This window comes from Hemitrygon akajei, chromosome 10 (genome assembly GCF_048418815.1).
Source record: "Hemitrygon akajei chromosome 10, sHemAka1.3, whole genome shotgun sequence".
NCBI lineage: Eukaryota > Metazoa > Chordata > Chondrichthyes > Myliobatiformes > Dasyatidae > Hemitrygon > Hemitrygon akajei.
In genome coordinates, this window is record NC_133133.1 from 153,533,142 (window position 1) to 153,561,077 (window position 27,936).

General features: G+C 41.3%; 1 protein-coding gene across 1 annotated transcript in view; it reads left to right on the forward strand.

Moving 5' to 3' along the window:
• The first annotated feature begins 14,955 nt into the window (after window positions 1-14,955).
• Window positions 14,956-27,936, forward strand: part of LOC140734847 (coiled-coil domain-containing protein 91-like) — a 173,289-nt gene continuing 160,308 nt past the window's right edge. The window contains exon 1 of the mRNA XM_073059432.1: window positions 14,956-15,037. The gene's annotated coding sequence lies outside the window, so the exon portion shown is untranslated. The remainder of the gene's footprint in view (window positions 15,038-27,936) is intronic.

Sequence of the window (27,936 nt, forward strand, 5' to 3'; positions counted from 1 at the left end):
AGAGAATTGGCCTTATAATCAAAATTAACAAGACCAAGACCATCTACCAATCTGTCCCAATTGACCTCTATAAATAAAGGTCAAAAGCAAGGCCCTAGAAGACATGGTCCACTAACACATTGTAAGAGATATTTCATAGAAAAAGCAGACAGGAATGATGAAGTTTATCACTTTGCATCTGCCACCCTGTGTTTGTTTGATTGAGGAAAATAGTATTTGAAGAATATATCCTCATTTGTGTTGCAAAACTCACGTTCTACCAGGCAACACAAATTGTTGTCCTCCAATATCTTTCTGAGAATCAAGTTACAGCAGGCACTAAAATCCTGGGAAGGATACCACATCTGCTGTGTCCAAAGAATTCTCTAAATTCACTGGAAGGATATTCTGAGACCTGGATTAACTGCAGCAATGACTTAGAGCCGCATAAAAGATACCACCTCTGCTGTCTCCAAAGAATCTTCTAAGTTCACCGGAATGATAAATGTCACCTCCCAGGTGCATATCTCTAATATTAAGGTGCCTGTTGCACTCTGTTGATTACATTGGGCAGGAATAGGTTTTTGTCTTCCCAACATTGATCTCCTAACTCAGCCATCCAACTCCAAACTCTGTCATGGAAGTGATTATCAGGCAAACTACAGATAAGATTCAAGCAATGCACACAAATTGCTGGTGGAACGCAGCAGGCCAGGCAGCATCTATAGGGAGAAGTGCTGTTGACATAAGATTCAAGGATGTGCTTAAAAAGTACATGAAAATTTGTTAGCATGGCTTCTGATTTCTGAGGATCTTTTTGACTTGCTGCATTTGGGGGAATACGGGAATCCATACAATAGCCACACATAGATACTCCGTATTGAGAGAAACATGAGCACGCTACTTCACAAACTACCCACCCATCTTCTCCATCGGCCATTTGCTGTCCCATTCTTGGAGGGGTCTGCGGTTCCCTCCTTGACCCCTATTGTGTTGTGGTGAAAGCAATTTAATAATGCGTTGTAAAGGGATATGTTAATGATTGAAATGAAACACTACTAAAGCATTGTACATCTCCCACCTTTTTCACAACCTTGAGGTTTCAGGGCATAAATCGCACGGGTGGAACAGCAAGGTTCCCACTTCTTGTTCTCCCACCGATGACTGAGGAATATTAATAAATGTAGTGTTTGCTGTGATTGTTTGGAAGGTGTGTTTTTTCCCCTACCACCAAGATAGGAGGCAAGTATAGCCTCATGTACTCGGGGAAGTTTCAGTACCACGTTCACGTTTCGGGTGAGACTTTCAGCCATTACAGACTACCGAGCACCGGTTAATATTGAACATTTCATGATCATCTCACATTAAGTTATAATCTCACTGTGGCATACCATTGGGGTAATTTCATTTCCAGGAATGAGGGAACAAAAATATCAAATCAACTTTGAAGAACGACAGCCTAGAGATTATAGATATAGAAAGAAAATTCAAAATAGTGAAGACATATATATTTAGTAAAGTAAAGAACAGGCATTAAAATAAAATTAAACCATATTTAATGGAGTGTATGTCATTAGGGACTTATGGCACAGTCATCTGTAAAATGGCCATTGGGTGTTTGGATCGATTAAATACACGTTTGTAAATTGAGAGAGGTGAAACTATTTCCTAAAAGTAAAAAACCATTATAAATTGTGATAGATGGTCTTAATTGCCCAGTAATCTTCTTTGACATTCCCCCTGCACAGTTTGGTTGCTCCAACTTTTTCATGTTGACTTTTACCCATGAACTACAGCTGGGAAGGTTCAATGATACAACATTAAAATACAAGGCACAGTAGTTATTTAGAGATCAGAAACTTAAATCAGAAAGAGAAAGCGGTCACTCTTAATTTCCCCTCTGCTACTGCCATAAAATAAAGGGGGCAATTTCTTGGCTGATAGTCTTTCCGTCACTGGTCCAGACCGGTGCTTGAGTCACAGTTAAAGATTTTAAAAGCTGCATAATGCTACCAGTTTTGCGATGTTATCTCAACAAGAGCCATTAAAAGTAACATACTCCGGAAAGAATCAGTTTAGTTCTGAAAATATAACATTTAAACATGTTTAACGATTTATTCATGAATAATGAATTCTGTCCGGCCATGCTCCCCATATAAAAATAAAATAATTGGGTAGCTAAGTCAAATAACTGGTTAAAAGCTGGTAGGCTTCTTGTGAAATGCTATAAACCTGTGGGGTTTTCTCCTCCCCTCTTCCATTGCCACCTAATAATAGTTTCCATTTTCATGATGGAACCAAGGGCATGAAATCTAATTTAGAGCTGCTGTTAATGTTTTGCTAAAGTTGTAAAAAATACTTTTGCTGCTGAGGCCATGTATGCATTGAACCTCTGGCATTTGAGAACCTTATCATTCCCTTTGCAATATATTCTTGCTGTAAGGGCTTTCTAGAAATGGCTAATCTGTGTTCTAGTCTATACTTTCTTACTAAGGGATAAGTAATAATTACATGGGTTCTCTCTCCATTTGTATTCTTGCTTGAAATCAGGATGGCCACAAGCATTTATGTAAAAACAGATGTTAAGTTGAAATTTCTCAAAATCAGTTAATAATTTGGTGGTCCCAGGTAAAAAATAACAACACCATCATGAACTGGTTCATCTTCTGCTTGTTTTTATGGTAAAGTATATATATATATTGGCACTCCACTAAAGTGGAAAGGACCAACATAAACGTTCCCTGTATTTCTTTTTATCAGTAGAGGACTGATGAAAAGAAATATACACCAGGACTGTAAATGCCCTCAAAGATGTCCATCCCATTTCTCATACATCTGTTTTCTCATCTGTTGTTTATTCCCAGAATCATTATATGGTTCCTCTTGGCTTCAGATCCAAACTACACAAAGCTACATACCACCCCTAGCTCGTAGTCAATGCACTTTAGACTTGCCACATTCTGAAGATACCTATGTCTCTATAAAACCGATGGTCCACTCCTCCATTACACCAGAACATTTGTTTTTGCATGCCACCTTCCTATGCATGCGTATTAAATGCAATGCATACTGCTTCTCATTGTTTAGGACCCCAACCGTGTCCTTCATGATGAGGCAGTATTTGCTCTGTACATTCATTTTATCGAACTGTTTTGCTGCTCATGCACAGTCTCTTTAAACCTGGGGATAGTCAAATTTTATTCCTTTCTTGCATACATCCTTTGTCATCCATAAACGTAACCCCAATCTTTTAGTTACTTTAAATTTCCAACACTCATGTTTAAATTTGACAGTTTTCAAGTTCCAGTCATAATGGGCAGGCAATTCCAAAGACTCAAACCTTCTCAGTGAAGAGGTTTCTCTCCTTTTCACTCTTAAGAGAATAAGCCTCTATTCTGAGCTGATGAATTTTGATTTGGTGTGGGAAACACTCCCTCTGTATCTACATATCCTGCCTCGCCTTTTAAGAAATCTATACATTTCAAAGAGGACCCTCCTCATTCTTCTAAATTTTTGAAAATAGAGACCTAGCCTCCTTCAATCTTTAATCATATGACAAACCCACCACCCTACCAAACAGTCTGGAGAATCTTCATTGCATTGAGTTTAGATCCCATTCTGGTTGGCTGCCGGTTACCAGTGGTGTTCCACAAGGATCCATGTTGGGACCGCTTCTTTTTACGTTGTATATCAACGATTTGGGGATTATGGAATAGATGGCTTTGTGGCTAAGTTTGCTGATGATCCAAAGATAGGTGGAGGGGCCGGTAGTGCTGAGGAAACAGAGAGTCTGCAGAGAGACTTGGATAGATTGGGGGAATGGACAAAGAAGTGTCAAATGAATTATAATGTCGGAAAGTGTACGGTCATGCACTTTGGTAGAAGAAATAAATGAGCAGACTATTATTTAAATGGGGAGAGAATTCAAAGTTCTGAGATGCAACGGGACTTGGGAGTCCTCGTGCAGGATACCCTTAAGGTTAACCTCCAGGTTGAGTCGGTGGTGAAGAAGGCGAATGCAATGTTGGCATTCATTTCTAGAGGAATAGAGTATATGAGCAGGGATGTGATGTTGAGGCTCTATAAGGCACTGGTAAGACCTCACTTGGAGTACTGTGTGCAGTTTTGGGCTCCTTATTTAAGAAAGGATGTGCTGACATTGGCGAGGATTCAGAGAAGATTCACTAGAATGATTCCTGGAATGAGAGGGTTAACGTATGAGGAACGTTTGACCGCTCTTGGATTGTACTCCTTGGAGTTTAGAAGAATGAGGGGGGACCTCATAGAAACATTTCGAATGTTGAAAGGCATGGACAGAGCGGATGTGGCAAAGTTGTTTCCCATGGTGGGGGAGTCTAGGACATGACTTGAGGATTGCAGGGTGCCCATTCAGAACAGAGATGTGAAAAAAGTTTTTTAGCCAGAGGGTGGTGAATCTATGGAATTTGTTGCCATGGGCAGTAGTGGAGGCCAAGTCATTGGGTGTATTTAAGGCAGAGGATGATAGGTATCTGAGTACTCAGGGCATCAAAGGTTATGGTGAGAAGGCGGGGGAATGGGACTAAAGGGGAGATTGGATCACCTCATGATGAAATGGCAGAGCAGACTCGATGGGCCGAATGGCCAACATCTGCTCCTTTGTCTTATGGTCTATATCATTCCTTGTAAATCTTTTTACACACTCTTTACAGTTTAATAATATCTTTCTTGTAGCAGGGTGACCAAAACTGAACACAATACTCCAAGAGCTGCCTCACCATCTTGTACAATTGCAAGATAACCGCCAAGTTTTCATGCTCCACAACCTGACCAATGAAGGCCAGCATGGCATCTGGCTTCTTCACCATCCTGTCTGCCTTTCAGAGCACCCTGTATCTGAATGCCAATTGCTCATGCTTGATTATGATCCCCTTGTAATTTTTGGTAACCTTCTTCACTGCCAATGATATCACTTATTTAATGTCACCTATTTTTGCAAGCTTTACATCTTGTACATCCTCATCCAAGTCATTGATATAGATGATAAATAACATTGAGTCCAGTACTTACCCCTGAAGCACACAACCTCCAGAATGAGAAACAACCTTCCACCATCACTCTCTGCTTCCTACTATCAAGCCAGTTGTGTGTCCTATTAACTGTCTGTCACATAGTTCCATGCAATCTACCCTTCCAGAACAGACTATGAAGTGGAACCTTATCTACCAAGTGGACATTAAGTGGATCTCACTGAAGGATATATACTGCCCTGCCCTCATCATCCTTCTTGGTCATTTCAAAAAATTCAGCCAAGTTCAACAGGCATGAGCCATGCTGACTAACATTAATCAGTCCCTGTATTTGCAGATATATGTGTATTTTATCTCTCAGAGTCCTATCTAGTAACTTACCTATCAGATTCTAGGCATATTAATCTATTGTTCCCAGGGTTTTCTTTACAGTACTTAAATAAAGGCACAATATTCACTTTCCCCTCTACTCTTCCAGCATCTAACCTGTAGCTAACAATGCTGCATATATCTCAGCCAGAGCTCCCATTATTTCTTCTCTAGCATCCCACTGTGTTCTTGGATATACCTGATTGGGCCTTGGAGATTTGTCTACCTTCATACATTTCCTCTACTGTAATGTGGACAATCTCCCAGGCTTCCCAATAATTTTCCCAGGTTTGAACCTCCCTAACATGTGCAACCTGCTCAGACAGCCGGCTGGGTCATGTCTGCCGCATGCAGGATGGCCGCATCCAAAGACATCCTTTAGGCAAGAGAACTGCTGGCCACCTGCAACTGTGCTGCAAGGGTATCTGCAAGTGGGACGTGAGGGTGCTGGACATGAACATTGAGTCCTGGGAGAAACTTGCAGTCGACTGCACCAGCTGGTGAAGCACCCAGAAAAAACACCTTAAAGCAGGTGAGGAAAAATTCCGGAAAGTGGAAGAAGACAAACAGATCCATAAATGGAAAAGCTGCATCTCCTTTGCAACGGAGACTGCCACTCTTGCATTGGTCTCGCCAGTCACAGAGGTCGTTGCACCAACAACGTAGATAGCTAGGACGCAATATCCATGGTTGACCTCAATCAACGGAAGGCCACAATGAATTGATGGTCAACTTCAATGTGGTGTCTGAAAGTCTGTTACTGTTCTCTGTTCTTTCATGCCTTGGAAACGTATTCAGACCCCACCAATTTCACAGTCTCATTTTCTAAAATTAAAATATGTTGAAGTATGATTTTTGAGCTAATCTACAAAACATTGTGCATCATGTCAAGTCAAAAGAAACTTTCCAAAACCTGTCAATAATTTAATTAAATAAAAAAGCAAAATTGTGAGGCTGAAACAGTATTCATGACCTTTGTAATTACTATGTTAAATTTCCTCAGGTATAATTCATGCATTACTCTACCAACTCGCCCAACCTGTTGATGTAGAAAATTGGAGGATCATCTTCTTTCAATTAATTCACAAGAGTAACTTTTCTCATTTTCTCTCTCTCTCGCTTCCCCCCCCCCTCCCCCACCTCTCAACAGACCAAACCAAAGTGAAGCCAAAAGAGCATTCAGGACAAGTCAGGAGAATGATAATAGAGAAGCACAAATCTGGGGAAGGGTATAACATCATCTAAAAGACATTGAACATACCTCAGAGCTCTCTGCATTCCACTCTGAAACCACAGCCACACTGCCTTGGTCAGGCTGCCAAAGAAGAGTGGCACTGTAAGAGAGGCTACTGTGACGCTAACAGTCGCTCTGAGTGAGCAGCAGAAATCAGTGACTGCAACTGGAGATGGCTCCACAACCTCTAAAGCCATGCACAAAAGGGGTATTTATGAGAGTGGCAAGGAAGAAGCCCTGGCTGAAAAAAAATCCTTGCCCAAATAGACTTTACAAAACATCACTTACAAGATACCGTAAAGGTGTGGAAGAATGTCTTGTGGTCAGATGCGACTAAAGTGAAACATTTGGCCTCAACACTAATCAAAAACTGTGGCATAAATCTATTACTGCATATCAGCCAGGTAACACCATCCCTTCTGTAAAGTATGCGAGGGTAGCATCATGCTTTTCAGCATCAGGAACTGGAAATCTGAGGCAGGATTGATGAGGAGATGAATGTTCCTAAATACAGAGAGATCCTGGATAAGACCAGCCTGCTAACCTCTGACAGAAAGCTTAACCTGGGGAGGAAGTTTATCTTTAAGCAGGACGATGACCCAAAGCACACGGCCAGAGCAACAATGGAGTAGCTTCAAATAAAAATAATTGATGTATTTGAGTGGCCCATACAGAGTCTTGACCTTAATCTAATCGTGCATTCCTGGCAAGACCTCAATATTGCTGTACACAGCCGCTCCTCAACTAATCTGGCACAGCTTGAGCAATTTTGCAAGGAGGAATGGGCAAATCTTGCTCCACTACATTGTGCAAAGCTAAAAGAGACTCATCTAAAAAGGCTACTGGCTGTAATAGCTGTGAGAGGTCGTTCGACTAAGTTCAACAAAGAGATATGACTACTTTTGAACTGCTGACATTTCAATTTTGAATTTTTACTTTTTCATGCTTTACATTTTTCCCCAGTGTTTGAGTTCTACTGTGAAAAAAAGGAACCTGTGACTCACAAATCAAAATTCTTGGTTAAATCGATCAAAATCACTGGTTGCAATACTTACATGAACAAAGGTTTGGGTGCAGAATACTTTTACCAAGCACTGTAGATGGAGCTACCTGCAACTATCAATGTTGGAAGCTGGGTTTGAGAAATATAACCCCTATGTTGCCAAAACCTTACAGCAGAAGAACAACATAGAGTGAATCACTATCCTGCTAAAAATATTGCCACCAAAAAATGCAGATACAATGTTACGATGGACTGTGATTGTCAGCATGGGTTGGCAACCAATCTTGAAGTAGAATCCCAAAAGGCAGACCAACTGAAGATCTTCGTGCTGCTAGCTCTTCCAGTCAAGCTGGCACCAAGCATATTGGCTTATTTCTTTCTGTTGGGACGAACCAGCTTGGCTGAGAGAGGGAAAATGATACAGCTCTGTATCAGCTGCCAGTCTGATAAACATATGCCAAATAAGTGTTTAAAAATATTAAGTCTTTCAGAGTTCCAAGAGATCTTACCATCTCAAAACAGCCTCTATTTAACCAAAGAGGGTACAGAAAATACTGCCAGAAAACATATCCTGATGTCCTCTAATCAATTAGAGAATCTGTTAACATTAACATGCTTATCTCCCTTGATTAGACCATAGTTATTAAATCTGGCCCTAATGAAATTAATGTTTGCCAGAACTTCATAGTTTCTGCTTCTGTATCCTACATCTTTTGGGTTGGCCACAAAATAACACATTTCATATGCTTTGCAATGATTTCACAATCTGTATAATGCAACCTAGTTTCCATATTCATATTTCAGATTAATAGGGTGGATCAGCCTCAATTATGGGATGTTAGCTGATTCCCATTACTCTGGAAAATCTAAAGGATAAGTATTAAACTGACAATATCTCATGGAAAAGTATTCATATTATAACTGTATTTGTGATGCTAACAGATTATATATAGCTTTGTCATTTGGCACATATTCTGTTTTCAGAAACATATTTGATGGTTCTTATGTAAGCATATGGCATATTATCATTCGGGATTGGAATTTTGTGATCATAGAACCATAGAACAATACAGCACAGAATCAGTTCCTCACACCAATGAGTCCATGCTAACAATAACACCCACTCAGCTCTCTCAGTTTCCAAGATTATTATTGACTCTTATTTCTGTGTAACATTAACTCTTGCTTAATTTTATTGACATGTATTTGGATGGCAGGTTGCTGAAATTTATTTTCACTATAAAGCAACAATCTGATGCCAAGAAAAACAACAGAAGCAGCTCCAATGTAGTTTGTGATGATTGAAGATTACCTGCTTTCATTTGGTGACTTTAAAAACTTTCAGTAAAATTGTTTCAAAAGGAAATTAACTAAAATCTATATATCTGATTCTCATGATCTACTGCCTTTGTCTTTAATTTTAATCATGTTTATCTATTATTACTAAAAGTCTCCTTTATTATTAGTGATTGTGCTCACCATTGTGAAAATCTACAAGGAGCACTGTCACAGGAAAGCAGCGTCAAGGACTCCCATCACCCAGGCCATGCTCTCGTCTCACTGCTACCATTGAGAAGAAGGTACATGAGCCTCTGGACCCACACACCAGGTTGAGGAACCCCTCACCCATCAGGCTCTTTTACTAGAGGGAATAACTTCACTCACACATCACTGAATCGGTTCCACAGTCTATGGACTCCCTTTTAAGGACTCTTCATCTCATGTTCTTGATGCTTATTGCTTATTATTTATTATTATTATTTTTCTCTCTTTCTCTTTGTATTTCACAGTTAGTTGTTTTCTTTTTGCATATTGTTTGTTGTCTGTCCTGTTGGCTGTGGCCTTTCATTGAGGCTATCATGTTGCTTGTATTTATTGGATTGCCCATAGCAAATGAATCTCAGGGTTGTACATGGTTAACAAATTTGATGACATATGTTGGTGATATTAAACCTGATTCTGATATATGTATTTTGATAACTTGTTTACTTTGAACTTTTTGAATCTAAATGTATTTATTGTGAAACCACTTACGGACAGTGAGTGAGTCGTCATTTCCTGAGACTGTAACTTTTTAACTATCCCTGGACAAAAGTTATATTTAAAACTGTTTACTGAAGCATACAATTGAACATATTGTGTTGAACTTGCATCATTTAGTATGTATTACTTTCAAAATATAATTGGAAACTAGGAGGGTGAAATGCCCCAAGATAACATGTGGAAAAAAACATAATGTTACTATATTTTTCCTTTAGAACACAGGTGCAGTTTTAACCACAGCACAAAATTTCCATCTGGTATACAGCTGTTCATTATAGTGTGTCACAACAGCAATTGCATCACTTACAGTACCTTATTGTGAGCATGTCCATAAAGTGAAGGAGAATGTTCCTTAGTTCTTTACTTTTCCCAGTAAGGCTGTTCTCATTTTGATTGTCAATCTTAGATAATTATTTAATAACTTTATAAAATTTTCAAATTAAACTTTGCAATAATTAGCTAACCCAGAGGCTATCCAATGATGTCAATGCTGTTGAATTTGTTCTGATCTTGTACAGTCAAATTTGATGTAATAGAGGAATAAAATTATCAAATAATGCAGCAAAGAAACAATTATACTTTTAATTTAAAAAGGCTTAGGGATTCAAATGCTATATTTGGTAACATTTGAAGATATTGGAAATTAAATTGGTCTGTGTGGTAGCTGTTTATCAGTGTATTTAAGTGTCTGATGATTAAACATAGCATTGAAGTGCAGGTACATAATTTTGATAGAAAAATGTGGATGATGCAATCATGGTAAAGATCATGATATATACTACTGGACTAGGCATGCCCAGGCATCATCCCTGAGGAAGATGACAGGGCTTGTCATTGAAATGTCGGTTGAAGTCGATATCTGTACCCGGCTGGGAGCCCGAGAAGAGTTTATTCGTCATATACAACGGGGAAACAGTAGATCCTTTTTCATGGTAAAGATTAGTGTGCGCTTTGATGGCTATCTTATGGCAGCAAGAAGCATATAGAGTAGGGTTATGGTGATGCAGTCCAGTGTACAATTGCGGATTTCTGTTAAAAATTGCCACTTTTTAATTGCGTACATCAGAGAATTATCTGTGTTAAACCAAATGTTGGTACCTCACCAGTGTTAGCCACCTTAATGTATCCTTATTACCAGTAGATAAAGAATAAATGCCATAATATGATTTAGTTAATGGACACGATGTAGTGTGCTATAGCATATGGCTTTTGTGTGTCCACGAAGGTAATTCACTGCAGTTGTATAGGATAAACAGTTCCGGTGCCATTTTAGGTCTAGATTGAAAGCACTTGAGAAGAATGTAAATGAACACTGACACAAACAAGGAGGTGACAATATCAACAGTTTCTTAGTCCTAGAGATAAGTTCTTACTAATATTTCTTAATGTCCCTGTTGATTTCTTCATCATCTATTTGCTATGAAATATTCTTTCATGGCATACAACTAGTTATTGAAACAACAGTATAGGACGCAAAGTCAATCTGATATTTTGGGGTTTTATGAAGGGGTTCAGCAGTGAATTAACATTTAAATTACTGGACCAGTAACCTAAAAGCCTAGTAGATGTGCAATTGACATTCATATAACAACCTGGAATTTTTTTTAAAAGATCGATATCAATGGTCATAAGATTTTTATAAATATCCATTTGTGACGAGAGTCCTTGATGAGGATGGTTTAGATCCTAGCTGGATTATCAAACTGGATCAAGAACTGAACACAAAACAAACACCGGATGATATAACTGGTAAGGTTTATGATTGAGCCCTGAGGCTCCTCTCAGGTGCTCTTTAAATACTCAGTTCTTGGCACCCAAAACATGATTGCTAATTAGTGGGACAGCCATAAATCTTTAAAGGGGCCGAGTCAGCCACCCATATTCCAGAGAGTTAGAACGTCTAATGTCCAGAAACTGGCACAGTTGGATGCATATCGTACCACTATCTGATTCACTGATACCTTCAGAGGACTTAACCTACCACCATGGCCCGAATGCAATTCCTGACCAAATGTGGTTGATTGCAATAGTCTTAAAATCTACTCAATTGTGTGACAGCTATCGTGTTGAAACAGGAAGAGAGTACAACTGAGCACACCACCTGACAACCTATCGATTTAATTGGATGCAGCAAGTTGGTCTGCTCCAGTCAGCTTTCAAAATACTCCATTAAGGGCGGTCAATTTGCTCAGCCTGCAAAAGCCTATATAAATTGAATGAGTAAAGTGTGGGGACCGATGTGAAAATTGGAGCGCCATCCCAAGACTAGCCAAACAGCTTGACACAGTCATGTTCACTGAATCAAACCCTACATACAATATTTTAGAATCTTCCTTCAAACTCCCTGGGTACATGGTTTTTCAAATAATTTTCTCCACATCCCAGCATTTTGTTTATATATCAGATAATATATTTGCTGAAAGGATTTTTCATGTAATTGTTATTTGATATACAATTAATTTTCACAGTACAAGACCCTGACAGAACAGCATATTTAAAGTTAACATTCTTTAAAGTTTAAGTATGTTATTGCATTATAAAGAAAACATTAATTATAATGCTATTAGCACAATTCCTCTTCACGATTGCTTTAATTTTTATTCTGTAAAATAGTTGATCCTCCTTGAACATAAGAAAGTTATAAATACATGCTCTGTCAAGCACAAGAATGCAGTATTCAAGGATTTTTTAAAAAACTGTCAGATTAAACATACTTTCTGCAAGGCTGCACAACCAATCATTAGTGAGCTGTGCCAACCATGAGATCTACATTGCCTTAGGATGAAGGTAAAGCTAATTTACTGCAGTACAAGTATCACCTTAAGGGTATCTGGGGACAAACTGTTCTTTTAATGGTAGTTTCGAAATGTGATTTACTTCTAGTATGGACCTGATTCTTCTAGTACATTGGATATCTGTTGTAACCAGCCAAACCAGTTTACCATTGACTGCAGAATAGGAGAGTGAAATTCAACTTTGGTAATAGTTTTAAACAAGATGGTAATCTAAGACCATAAGACATCAGGAGCAGAATTAGGCCATTTGATAATGCATCAAATACTGATCCTTTTTTCCCCTCCTGAGCTCCACACCCCAGCCTTCTCCCTGTAACCTTTGATGCCGTGTCCAATCAAGAACCTATCAACCTCCACCTTAAATACACCCAACGGCCTGACCTACACAGCTGCCTGTGGTAATAAATTCCACAAATTAAACACGTTTCTTTGCATCTCTGTTTGAAAGGACACCCCTCTATCCTGAGGCTGTGCCCTCTTGTCCTAACCTCTCCTTTCCATATCTACTCTGTCTTGGCTGATGCACCATCAATAACTCTCAGAGACGGGAGGTGAACAATAGGCTTTTATTAGCAGCAAAACGGAGCACGGCATCTCGGAGACTCAGCGAGGAGCAGTGCCTCCAATCGCCTTTATACAGGGGTCTGTGGGAGGAGCCACAGGAGCAGTCAGCAGAGGGGCATGTCCAGACAGGTATACATAGTTTACCATATTGGCCTTTCAACATTTGAAAGGTTTTAATGAGATCCCCCCTCATTCTTCTAAATTCCAGCAAGTGCAGACCCAGAGCCATCAAATGCTCCTCGTATATTAACCCCTTCATTCCCAGAATCATTCTTGTGAACCTTTTCTGAACCTTTTCTGAACCCTCTCTGAACCCTCTCCAATGCCCGCACATCTTTTCTTAGATGAGCCCAAAACTGTTCGCAATTTATGCCCTATTCTAAAACTCACTGAATTTTCTTAGTCATTGACTATTGTGCAAAATAGTCTGCCAATTCACTGTTATCATGTCATACGACAGCAACACTCAAATTTCATGCCCAATAATTCTGAATTGCTTATGCATGTCTTTGCTTTCCGCCAGCTTTCATTTTTGAAGATTCACTCAGAAATCTGGAGATTGTCAGAAGTAAAAAGATTCTGCGGATGCCGGAAATCTTGAGCTACACACACAAAACACTGGAGAAACTCAGCAATTCAGGAAGCATCTACAGAGGAGAATAAACAGTTGACATTTCAGGCTGACAATTTTTATCAGGACTTTGGCAGAAGCCAGGAAAGGTGGATAACAGAGGGGGAGCAGTGTGACAAGGTTTCATTGAATTCTTATGAAAAAGTAGATTTAAACTTTTTCAGAATAGGTATACCTCGAAGAGACTTTGCAGTGGAGCTCTGCCTCCTATATTTCCAATACCGATGAAGGGCTCAGCCCAAAACTTTGACTGTTTATTCCCTCCAAAGATGTTGTCTGACTTGCCGAGTTTCTCCAGCATTTTGTATGTGTTGCTGGGGACTCCCAAACTGGTTTCTTGCTAAGAGCATCCTTCACAAGTTCTATTATTGATCTTAATTTTTTTTCAGCTGTTTGTCAATATGCTTGCACATTTGATAAAACCAAGTGGTTCTTGTTGAGGTGTGAGGGTAGAAGGAAAAGAGTAATTAATATGTGCAATTTAAATTAAAATAAGCATTACAATGTAGTAAGTTAAAATTCCTCTGGTCACTTTCCCTTTGGGTATCACAGTACATTGACCTTGCCCAACCACAATGTCATGTTTGTTCCCACCCACACAAGTAGTTTTCTTTTAAAAAAAATAAGTCCTGCAAATAACCAAAAGGGGTAGAAATGATGGATCCAAATTGGATTCATGCATTCTACAGGAAAAGTGATATGAATAGTTAAATGATTCAAATAATGAAAATCTGATAATTTGATCATGGAAATCGGAACACAGGACTTAACCCTTGAGGCTGTTTCGCCGCTCATTGAGATCAATGTGGTTTTTTTTTTAAACTCCTAAGTCTGCTTGTTTTCGCTCTATATCATTTCGTATCCTGGAATTTAAAAGATCCATCCATCTTATTTACCCCCGTCCTTTCCAGTCCTGATAAAGGATATTGGCCCGAAACGTCGCAGGACTTCTTAAGGAAATCGTTTGCGTTGTCTGGTGCTAACAAATATGAAACCCCGGTTGGACAAAATCGATATAATGCAAAACCCAAAGGGAAAGTGACTTTGTGAAATGACCAGTGGAATTTTTAACACGTCATTCGGCAAATGCAGAGTAAATCCAGAGCAACACACACAAAACGCTGGAAGTCAGGCAGCACCTATGGAAGACAATAAACTGTTGGCGTTTCGGGGGCGAGAAATTTTGACCTGCTGCATAACATGTTATTTTACATTTTAATTTAAATTGCAAGTATTAATAACTCTTCCCCCCCCCCCCCACAGGTGCTGTCTACGGCGGAGAGGCGCTGAGCGCCAGCGAACACGCCGCCACATGGAAGTCAGGGCAACGCGGCCACGTGACAAACACTTCCGGGTCGGAGGGCGCGCGGCACTGCTCCCAGGAACAGGTTGGCGGCGGCTGTCGAACAGGTGAGCAGTCGGTTAGCCCCCTCGGTACCGGCCCCGGCCCCGGCCCCGGCCCCTGGCTCCAGCGACAGGAGCGGGGCGGGGTAGTGCTGGAGATTCGGACCGCTCGGAGCCCTGTGTAGGATTGGGAGATAAAACTTCTGCTTTGGATTAAATGTAGGCCTGGGGGAGTTACGGTTCGTTGACGGTACCTGACGCTCTTCGCCGCCGCAGAGATGGTACATGGCTTGTCGAAATTGCCTTTGATCAAAGTTGAGCGGAGAATAAATGTCGGTACCGCAGTTATTGTGTACTGGGAGATCTGCTGCAGTATTTTCAGCCTTAATTCCTTCTGTCTCCAATGCCGAGTATTAGAAATAACAAAGCGGGTGAATGTTCAGTTTATACACTTCTCTCTGTTTTCTGGAGGACTGATTAAAAATGTAATTGAATCCTAAAAGCATGGGTTATAACTATTATTGTGCCACTCCAATAAATCATTATTCTGCACCACAGCAACTACAACCTCCAAAAGTACACCTGGTTGATCGTGGCTTCTAAATGCCATGTTGTCTGTCAGGGTTGGAGATATGTAATGTATAGTTTTCACGGGAAAGAAGCTCGACAGGCCCATGAGAACCTCTGTACAATGATGAAAAGTTCTATTGCTGGTGTTGGTTTAGTAAATTGTATTTATGGAAGCTAAGATATTTCTTGGACCAGGAACACTTTGTGCCACAGGGAATGGTGGAGGTCATTGCTTCTTCCAAAGAGAAATTGGGATTTAGAGAAAGTAGTGGTAGTGGTTTCATTGCACATAAAAGCAGTTGAATATTAGTCAAAAAACTTACTTAGTACATTCTATATGTTGAATGAAATAAGATTGAGGGATATTAACTCAATTACTCGTATCCACAATTATTTTTGGGATGTTTGCTGGTCACTCTGTAGGTAGAACCATATCTGATGACTTTTAAAGCTTATTTTAATGCTGAGTAAAGATTGTAAAGAGCACCAAATTTCTTGGTGTTCACCTGACGGAGAATCTCACCTGGTCCCTCAACACCAGCTCCATAGCAAAGAAAGCCCAGCAGCATCTCTACTTTCTGTGAAGGCTGAGGAAAGTCCATCTCCCACCCCCATCCTCATCACATTCTACAGGGGTTGTATTGAGAGCATCCTGAGCAGCTGCATCACTGCCCGGTTCGGAAATTGCACCATCTTGGATCGCAAGACCCTGCAGCGGATAGTGAGGTCAGCTGAGAAGATCATCGGGGTCTCTCTTCCCGCCATCACGGACATTTACACTACATGCTGCTTCTGTAAAGGAAACAGCATTATGAAGGACCCCATGCACCCCTCATATAATCTCTTCTCCCTCCTGCCATCTGGGAAAAGGCTCCGAAGCATTCGGGCTCTCACGACCAGACTACGTAACAATTTCTTCCCCGAAGCTGTCAGACTCCTCAATACCCGAAGCCTGGACTGACACCTTGCCCAATTGTCCTGTTTATTATTTATTGTAATGGCTGCACTGTTTTTGTGCACTTTATGCAGTCCTGTGTAGGTCTGTAGTCTAATGTAGCTTTCTCTGCGTTGTTTTTTTTACGTAGTTCAATCTAGTTTTCGTACTGTCATGTAACACCATGGTCCTGAAAAACGTTGTCTCATTTTTACTATACTGTACCAGCAGTTATGGTTGAAATGACAATAAAAGTGACTTGACTTGAGTACTTAAGTAGAAAAATAACCTAGAGACTCTAATGTGACTATATGCTTTGGAGTCATTAATTAGAATCATAGAACTGTACAGCACAGAAATAGGTCCTTTTGCCCAGTTTGTCCAAGCCAACAACGATTTTTGTCTATGCTAATCCTGCATATGTCCCTTTACTTTTTTCTTATCCAGGTATCTACCCAAATTCCTTAAACACTGTAATCTGGTTCCACCAGCTCCTTTGAGGGTTCTGTGTGGAAACACTTGCTCCTTGCATTTTTAAAAAACTTCTTTCCCCTTAAACCAAAGACCTCTAATTTTAGACTCCTTCCTTGGGGGGAAAAAGACTGTGACTACAATTATATGCCTCATAATTTTAAAAGCCTTCAAAAGGTCATCCCTTTGAGGAAGAGAGTTCGAAAGACTTGACTTTTTGAGAGAAAACATTTGCCTTATCTCTGCCTTAAAAAGACGACTCCTTATTTTTCAACAGATACCTGGTTCTAATTCTCCTTCATAAGGAAACATTCTTCCTTTGTCCAATCGGTCAAGACTGCCCTGGATGTTCTATGTTACAGCTATGTTCCCTTCCTCTAAATTCCTGTAGATACAAACCTAGTCTATGCAGTGGTTTTTAAAAATATATTTCAAAAATGAAACTTATCCACCAAGTATATAGAAGAAATACCAAGAAAGCACTGCATTAATTTCTTTTTGCATTCCTGGTGTCATTCTGCCTGTGCATTCAGTATTATAGGTCCTATTCATTTGTAAAGTTATCATATTCTGTATACAGAGCATCATTGCACACATGGCCTCCTTGGCCAGTTCAATCTTAGAATTTGAGAGGTATTCACACAAGACTCACGCTCTCAATATCTTATGTATTTGCACTTTGAATGTAATCCTTCGCCATAAACCTCTGCGTTAGTGGCACCAAGCTTCAGTGCTTTCCTAGCATGCACTCCTGCAGCCTGGTCTGGGCCAAATGGCAGCATTCCCTCACAGAATCTTGTTAGCTTTAGGCAGACCAAAGAGCTTCTTTCACAGAGTTGTTTATCTGTCAGTAACATGATGTTTGCCTTGGTATTGCCAGAGTCTTGCTATCTTCAGAAGTTATCTGATGACTCTGCCATAGTTGGATGCATCAGCAAGGGAGATGAGGCTGATTACAGGGCTGTGCTGGGAAACTTTGTCACATGGTGTGAGCTTAATGTGAAAAAGACTAAGGAGCTGGTGGTGGAGCTGAGGAGGGCCAAGGCACCGGTGACCTCTGTTTCCATCCAAGGGGTCAGTGTGGACATGGTGGAGGATGACAAGTACCTGGGGATACGAATTGACATTAAACTGGACTGGTCAAAGAACACTGAGGCTGACTACAAGAAGGGTCAGAGCCATCTCTATTTCCTGAGGAGACTGAGGCCCTTTAACATCTGCCGGACAATGCTGAGGATGTTCTACGAGTCTGTGGTGGCCAGTGCTATCGTGTTTGCTGTTGTGTGCTGGGGCAGCAGGCTGAGGGTAGCAGACACCAACAGAATCAACAAACTCATTCGTAAGGCCAGTGATGTTGTGGGGGTGGAACTGGACTCTCTGACGGTGGTGTCTGAAAAGAGGATGCTGTCCAAGTTGCATGCCATCTTGGACAATGACTCCCATCCACTCCATAATGTACTGGTTAGGCACAGGAGTACATTCAGCCAGAGACTCATTCCACCGAGATGCAACACTGAGCGTCATAGGAAGTCATTCCTGCCCGTGGCCATCAAACTTCTCAACTCCTCCCTCGGAGTGTCGGAAACTCTGAGCCAATAGGCTGGTCCTGGACTTATTTCCACTTGGCATAATTTACTTATTATCATTTAATTATTTCTGGTTTTATTTTGCTATATTTCTACTCTATTCTTGGTGCAACTGTAGCAAAACCCAATTTCCCTCGGGATCAATAAAGTATGTCTGTCTGTATTAATCTGACCGATTGGTCAGAAAGCCTCCTGTTATGTAGCTGCTTGGGATGAACTACAACAGGTTCAATCGGTACATTTAATGTCAGAGAAATGTATACAATATACGTACTTTCTGAGATTCTTTTTCTTTGCAAACATCCACAAAAACAGAGGAGTGCCTCAAAGAATGAATGGCAGTTAAATGTTAGAACTTGAAAGCCCCCCCCCAGCTCCCCCTCCCATGCACAAGCAGCAGCAAGGTAACGCCCCCACCCCATACCAGCAAAAAAGCATCAGCAACAGAGACCATTACATCTTTTTCCAGACATTTTTGCGATGAGTGGGAGCTGGATCTGAATGATTTCAGGACCATCTGGGAGGCTGAAAACAACGTATGTTTACTGAGGTGGTCACATCCAAAGTGCAAGCTTCAAAGAATAGATGGGTGACCACCAGGAGAAGTGAGGGGAGTAAGCAGTCAGTACAGGGTTTCCCTGTAGCCATTTCCTTCAGCGACAAGTTTCCCATGGCTGCGGGAGTGGGGGATGGAGAGTGACCTATTAAGAGACAGCAGCAGCCTCCAAGCCAATAGCACTGTGGCTGGCTCTGAGACTCAGCAGGGAAGGGTAAAGTCAGTCAGAGCTATAGTGAGAGGAGAGTCAGTAGTTAAAAGGACAGACAGGAGATTCTCTTGCTGAGAAAGAGACACCAGGATGGTGTGTTGCCTCCCAGATGCTAGGGTCCGGAAAGTCTCAGTGCAGCTGCAGAAATTTCTCAAGAGGGAGGGCAAGTAGCCAGAGGTTGTGGTGTTCGTTGGTACCAGTGACATAGGTAGAAAGTGGGAAGAGGTCTTGCGCAGTGACTATAGGGAATTAAGGAAAAGACTGAAGAAGAGGACGTCTAAGGTATTACTCCCTGTACTACGTGTCAATCATGGTAGGAATAGGATGATAATACAGATGAGGAAATGGTGCAGGGGGCAGAGTTTCAGATTTATGGATCATTGGGATCTCTTTTGGGGAAGGTATGACCTCCACAAAAAGGACTGGTTGCACCTGCAGCTGAGGGGAACCTATATCCTTGTGGCCAGATTTGCTAGAACCGTTGAGGAAAACTTAAACTAATTTGGCAGGGGAATGGGTACCAGAGTGATGGGGCTGAGGATGGGCTCATTTGTTGTACAAGTCAGTACATTGTGTAGTGGGACTGAGGAAGAAAAGGCAGATGATAGAGCAAGATTGCAGTCAGTGGGATGAGTTGAAGTGTAACGTGTGTGTGTGTGCGCATGCATGCATGTCCTTAACTCCTGATGGAGTCATTGGGGTGCCGTCATAACAAGCTTTTTGCACCGATCTTTTTGGTGATTGCTTATCGTATGGCGTGTCTTGGGCATCTTGAAACCTGGTAGGCAGAGGAGGTGGGGTGGAGCTCTGTTGGTAAAAAATGAAATCAAATCCATAGAAAGACGTGACATAGCATCAGAAATGTAGGATCGTTGTGGGTAGAGCTAAAAAAACTGCAAGGGTAAAACTTCCCTGATGGGAGTTATATACAGACCTTCGAACAGTAGCAAAGATGTAGGCTACAAAATACAACCGGATAGAAAATGCATATCAAAAGAGCAATGTTATGATAGTCACGGGGGATTTCAATGTGTAGGTAGACTGAGAAAATCAGGTTGATGCTGGATCCCAAAAGGAGGAATTTGTAGAGTGCCTACAAGATAGCTTTTTTAGTGTGGTTGAGCCCACTAGGGTATTGTGCAATGAACCAGAATTGATCAGAGTGCTTAAGGTAAGGTAAAGGCACCCCTTTATGGGACGGTGTCCATAGTGTGATAGAATTCACCATGCAGTTTGAGAGTGAAGTAAAGGGAATTACAGAGGCTTGAGAGAGGAGCTGGCCAAAGTTGATTGGAAGAGGACACTAGTAGGGAAGATGGCAGAGCAGCAATGGCTGGAGTTTCTGGGAGCAGTTCAGAAGGTGCAGGATAGATACATCCCAAAGAAGAAGTAGTATTCTAAAGGCAAGATGACGCAGCTGTGGCTGACAAGGGAATCAAAGCCAACATAAAACCCAAAGAGAGGACACATAATAGAGCAAAAATGTGTGGGAAGTTGGAGGATTGGTAAACTTTTAAAAACCAACAGAAGGCAACTAAAAAAGTCATGAAGGGAAAAGATGGAATACAAAGGTAAGCTAAGCAATAATATGAAAGAGGATGCCAAAAGTTTCTTAAGATGTGTAGAGTAAAAGAGAGGCGAGAGTAGATATTGGACCACTGAAAAAAGATGCTGGAGTGGAGGTAATGGGGAACAAGGAAATGGCGGACGAACTGATTAAGTATTTTGCATCAGTCTTCTCTGTGGAGGACACTAATAGTATGCCGGAAATTTGAGGGTGTCGTGGAGCAGAAGTGAGTGAAGTTGCCATTACTAGAGAGAAGGTGCTTGGAAAATTGAAGGGTGTGAAGGTAGATAAATGACCTGGACCAAATGGTGTACACCCCAGGGTTGTAGGCCAGAGTCAGCATGGTTTCCTTAAGGGGAAATGTTGCCTGACAAATCTGTTGAAATTCTTTAAGGAAATAACAGCAAGATGGGAACAGGAGAGTCAGTGGATGTTGTTTTATTTGACAAAGTGCCGCACATTAGGCTGCTTCAGATAAACACCCATGGTACTACAGGAAAGGTATGAGCATGGATAGAAGATTGGCTGACTGGCAAGAGTGGGAATAAACCAGGCCTATTCTGGTCCGCTGCTGGTGACTAGGAGTGTTCAGCAGGGGTTGGTATTGGGAATTCTTCTCTTAACATTATACAGTATATCAAAGATTTGGGTGATGGAATTGATGGTTTTGTGGCCAGGTTTGCAGACAGTACAAATACAGGTTGCAGAAGCAGGGAATCTTCAGAAGGACTAAGATGACTGGGAGAATGGACAAAGAAGTGGCAGATACCTTGAAAAAGTATTCAGCCCCCAACAGCTTGTTCACATAAATGAGTATTGCAATGAGGGATTTTGATCAATTTAACTGAGAATTTTTATGTGTGAATCACAAGGTCCTTTTTCCCAGTTGAGCTGAAAAACTCATGAAAAAAGCATGAAAAACTGAAAGTTCGAAAACATAAATGTCAGCAGTTCAAAAGTACTCATCTCTGCTCACTACTTAGTTGAACCACCTCTTGCAGCTATTACAGCCAGCAGTCTATTAGCTTTGCACCATTCGATGGAGCAAGATTTGCCCATTCCTCTTTCCAAAATTGCTTAAGCTGTGCCAGTTAGTTGGGAAGTGATGGTGGACACCAATCTTAAGGTCTTGCCAGAGATGCTTGATCGGGTTAATGTCAGGACTCTGAATAGGTGACCCAAGGACATCAGTTTTTTTCATTTGAAGTCACTCCATGGTTGCTCTGGCAGTGTGTTTTGGGTCATAGTCCTGCTGAAAGATGAACTTCCTCTTCAGTTTAAGCTTACTGGCAGAGACTAGCAGGTTTTTATCCAGGATCTATATGTATTTAGCACCATTCATCTTCCCATCAATCCTGACCAGATTTCCAATCCTGCTGCTGAAAAGCATCCCTGTAGCATGATGTTAGCTCCACTATATTTTACAGTAGGGGAAAGTTGTTACCTGTCTGATGTGCAGTATTAGATTTGTGTCACATGTACTGCTTAGAATTTAGGCCAAAAAGTTCCGCTTTAGTCTCATCTGGCCACAGGACCTTCTTCCACATCTTTGCAGTATCATTTAAGTGATGCTTTGCTAAGCAGGGACATGTTTTTTTTAAAGCAGTACTGTGGCGCAAATGTAATAGATAGATAGATAGATAGATAGATACTTTATTCATCCCCATGGGGAAATTCAACATTTTTTCCAATGTCCCATACACTTGTTGTAGCAAAAACTCATTACATACAATACTTAACTCAGTAATAATATGATATGCATCTAAATCACTAACTCAAAAAGCATTAATAATAGCTTTAAAAAAAAAAGTTCTTAAGTCCTGGCAGTTGAATTGTAAAGCCTAATGGCATTGGGGAGTATTGACCTCTTCATCCTGTCTGAGGAGCATTGCATCGACAGTAACCTGTCGCTGAAACTGCTTCTCTGTCTCTGGATGGTGCTATGTAGAGGATGTTCAGGGTTTTCCATAATTGACCGTAGCCTACTCAGCGCCCTTCGCTCAGCTACCGATGTTAAACTCTCCAGTACTTTGCCCACGACAGAGCCCGCCTTCCTTATCAGCTTATTAAGACGTGAGGCGTCCGTCTTCTTAATGCTTCCTCCCCAACACGCCACCACAAAGAAGAGGGCGCTCTCAACAACTGACCTATAGAACATCATCAGCATCTCACTGCAGACATTGAATGACGCCAACCTTCTAAGGAAGTACAGTCGACTCTGTGCCTTCCTGCACAAGGCATCTGTGTTGGCAGTCCAGTCTAGCTTCTCGTCCAACTGTACTCCCAGATACTTGTATGTCTTAACCTGCTCCACACATTCTCCATTAATGATCACTGGCTCCATATGAGGCCTAGATCTCCTAAAGTCCACCACCATCTCCTTGGTCATGGTGACATTGAGACGCAGGTAGTTTGAGTTGCACCATATCACAAAGTCCTGTATCAGTTTCCTATACTCCTCCTCCTGTCCATTCCTGACACACCCCACTATGGCCGTGTCATCAGCGAACTTCTGCACATGGCAGGACTCCGAGTTATATTGGAAGTCAGATGTGTACAGGGTGAACAGGACCGGAGAGAGTACGGTTCCCTGTGGCGCTCCTGTGCTGCTGACCACTGTGTCAGACCTACAGTCTCCCAACCGCACATACTGAGGTCTATCTGTCAAGTAGTCCACTATCCAATCCACCATGTGAGAGTCTACTCCCATCTCCGTTAGTTTGTGCTTTAAGATCTTGGGCTGGATGGTGTTATGATGGATATTGACATCAGGTTAACTTGCAGGTTGAGTTGGTGGTAAAAGAAGGCAAATGCAATTTTAGCATTCATTTCAGGACTAGAATACATGAGCGAGGATGTAATACTGAGGTTTTATAAGGTATTGGTCAGACTGCACTTGGAATATTGTTAGCAGTTTTGGGCCCCTTATGTAAGAAAATATGTGCTCACATTGCAGAGGGTCCAGAGGAGGCTCACTAGAATGATTTCGTGGACTGTAAGGGTGGATGTCTGAGGAGGTTCTGGACCTGTAATCGCTGGAGTTAAGAAGAGTAAAGGGGGGTTGGAATTTCATTGAAGCCTGTCTAATATTGAAAGACCTATTAGTGGATATGGAGTGGATGTTTCCTGTAGTGGGAGAGTATAGGACCAGAGGGCACAGCCTCAGAATAGGGGAATGTCCACTTAGAACAAAGATGAGGAATTTCTTTAGACAGAGGGTGCTGAATCTATGGAATTTATTGTCATGGATGGCTGTAGAGGCCAAGTCATTCAGTAAATTTAATGCAGAGTTTGATAGGTTCTTGATTAGTCAATGCGTCAAAGGTTACAGGGAGAAAGCAGGAGAATGGGATTGAGAGGGATAGTTAATCAGCTATGATGGAATGGCAGAGAAGACTCAATGGGCTGAATGGCCTAATGCACAAGCCACAAAGGTGTGGGCAGTCATCTCACAAGAAATTCAGCAGTTGCTGGATTTCCAGTTCTGATAAGAAACTTACTCTGAAACATCGACTGTTTATTTCCCTCTTTAGGTACTGCCTGACTTGCTGAAATGCTTCAGCATGTCTCTGTTGGATGATCATTTTATCCACATTAAGGCACTCTTAAGGATAGCTTGCGATGGAAGTGATAGTCCAACTGTGCAGGAATAATCTATTGGGGTGGGCCTCTCTCACTGCCAGTCAAGTGAGGTCTTGGTGCTTGTTGGTGTGCTCTGGTAATGAGACATTCTGTCAAATGCATATAAATATTGTGCCCATCACCTGTAACATCTGCAGGACATTGTGGGCAGCACAGTAGTGCAGTAGTTAGAGCAATTGCTTTATTGCGCTAGTGAACATTGATCAGGGTTCAATTCCTGCCACCATCTTTAAGGAGTTTATACGTTCTCCCTGTGTGGGTTTACTCTGGGAGATCTGCTTTCCTCCTACATTGGAAAGATGTACAGTTAGGGTATGTGAAGTGCCCTACCCCCAGCAGAATTCTTGGATTGTATTGATTGTTGACACATGATGACACATCTCACTGCATGTTTTGATGTACATGTGACAAATAAAGCTAATCTGTAATCTTCTTTAACTCTTTACATTCAATTCTGACCATTGCCCAATGTGCTTGCAGTCAAAGGTATTTTTAGACCATAAGATATAGGAGCAGAATTAGCCCATATGGCCATCAAATCTGCTCCGCCATTTCATCATGGCTGATACTGTTTTCCTCTCAGCCCCAATCTCCTGCCTTTTCTCCATATCACTTCATGCCCTGACCAACCAAGAATCTATCAACCTCTACTTCTGCCTTAAATATATGTAAAGACTTGGCTTCCACAGCCTCCAGTGGGCAAGGAATTTCACAGATTCATCACTCTCTGGCTAAAGAAATTCCTCCTCATCTCCATTCTGAAAAGGATGCCCCTCTATTCTGCGGCTGTGTCCTCTGGTCTAAGACTCCCAGCACAGGAAACATCCTCTCCACATCCACTCTATCAAGGCCTTTCAGCATTCAATAGGTTTCAATGAGATTCTGGTGAATACAGGCCCAGAGCCATTACACTTTTCATATGACAAGCCATTCAATCCTGGAATCATTTTTGTGAACCTCCTTTGAACCCTGTCCAGTTTCAGCACATCCTTTCTAAGATAAGGGGCCCAAAACTACTCACAATACTCTGTGAAGACACCAGTGCTTTATAAAGCTAATATTGCATTTGCCTTCCTCACCACAGAGTCAATATGCAAATGAACCTTTAGGGAATCCTGCACAGGGTCTCCCAGGTCCCTTTGCAACTCAGATTTTTGAATTTTTTCTCCATTTAAAAAAATAGTCTACCCTTTTATTTTTTTCTACCAAAGCGCATGACCATACACTTCCTGACACTGTATTTCATATGACACTTCTTTGCCCATTTTCCTAATCTAATTCCTTCTGTAGATTTTCTGCTTCCTCAAAGCTACCTGCCTTTCCACCTATCCTCGTATCATCGGCAAACAGGGCCATGAATTATGTCATCCAAGACATTCACATATAATGTAAAAAGAAGTGGTCCCAACACAGACCACTGTGGAACACCACTAGTAATGGTAGCCAACTGGAAAAGGTTCTCAATATTCCATTCTTTGCTTCCTGCCAATCAGCCAATGCTTTATCCATGCTGGTATCTTTCCTGTAATACCATTGGCTTTTAACTTGTTAAGCAGCCTTGTGTGTAGCACCTTGTCAAAGGCCTTCTGAAAATCTAAATACACAACATGCTGCTGGTTATTTATTCAAAGAATCCCAACAGGTTTGTCGGGCAAGATTTTCCTTTAAGGAAACCATGCTGATTTTGGCATATTTTGCCATGTGCTTTCAAGTACCCCGAAACCAAGTTCTTAACAATCAACTCCCAACATCTTCCCAATCACGGAGGTCAGAATAACTGGCCTATAATTCCTTCTGCCTCTCTCCCTTCATAAAGCGAGGAGTGACATTTGCAATATTCACGTCTTCTGGAACCATTCCAGAATCTAGTGATTCTTGAAGGATCATTTCTAATGCCTCCACAATCAATTTAGCCTCCTCCTTCGGAACCCTGGGGTATACACCATCTGGTCTGGGAGACTTATCTACTTTCAGAGCCTTTGGTCTCCCAAGAACCTTTTCTCTAGCAATGGCAACTTCATACACTTATGACCCTTGACACTCTGGAACTTGCACCATTCTGCTTCCACAGTGAAAAATGATGCAAAATACTTCTCAGTTCATCTGCCATTTCCTTGTTCCCCATTACTACTTCTCCAGCATTATTTTCTGGTGGTCCAATATCCACTGTCACCTCTCTTTTACACTTTATGTATCTGAAGAAATCTTTGATATCCTCTTTAATTTTACTGTCTAGTTTACTTTCATATTCCATCTTTACCTTAATGACTTTTTTAGTTGCCTTCTGTTGGTTTTTAAAATTTTCCTAATCCTCTTACTTTCCATTCATTTTTGCACTGTTATATGCCCTCCTTTGGCTTTTATGTTGGCTTTGACTTCTCTTGTTAGCCACGGTTGGGTCATCTTGCCTTTGGAAATCTTCTATTTTGGGCCGTAATTACCTTCTGCCTACCAAATTGCTTCCAGAAATTTCAGCCATTGTGCTCTGCCATCATCCCTGCCAGTGTTCTTTTCCCGTCAGTTTTGGCCAACTCCTCTCATGCCACTGTAATTCTCTTTACTCTGCTGTAATACTGATGTGTCTGACTTTATCTTCTCCTTCTCAAATTCCATGGTGAATTACGATTACTTGCCTCTAAAGATTCTTTTACCTTAAGCTCTAATCAGTTCTAGTTCATTGTACGACACCCAAATTCAGAATAGCTGAGCCACTGGTGGGCTCAATCATAAGCTGTTATAAAAAGCCAGCTTGTAAGCATTCTAGGAAATCCCATTCTGGGGAAAATCAGATAGGCGCCAGATCCCAAATCTAACCTCCATGATGAAATCCTCCATGACTATTGTGACATTGCTCTTTTAGCATGCACTTTCTACCTCTTCTTGTCACTTGTAGACCACATCCTTACTACACTTTTTGGGGTCTGTAGTTTGACTTCAGAAGACTGACCTTCTCTTCCCTTCCAGTCCTGATGAAGGGTCTTGGCCTGAATCATTGGCTGTTTACTCTTTTTCCATAGATGCTACCCGGCCTGCTGAGTTCCTCCAGCATTTTGTTTGTGTTGCTATGAAGGACAGGTAGTGTGGCATTAACCAATGGAATGGAACTTAATGCAGTAGTGAGGTCAGGCCCATCTTTCACAACTCTGAGTTTAGACAGAACCTTTGTATGTAGTGCACCTTGCACCTGAGGACCATATTCATGAAGAGTGAGCGCTCTTTCTGTAGTCTGCTATCTCTTTCAGCCGATCGCCATAATTTTTCATTAGGTAATCTGCCCATTCAGTTATCATTTTAATAACCTTTGAATGCTTTCAACGTCTTTTCACATTCATTAATAGGAAGATGAATATTCAATGAAGTACGGGTGACCCAGGTGTTACGAGAGGCAAGGGTGTTGTGTTCCTAAAAACACATAAAAAGATCTTCTA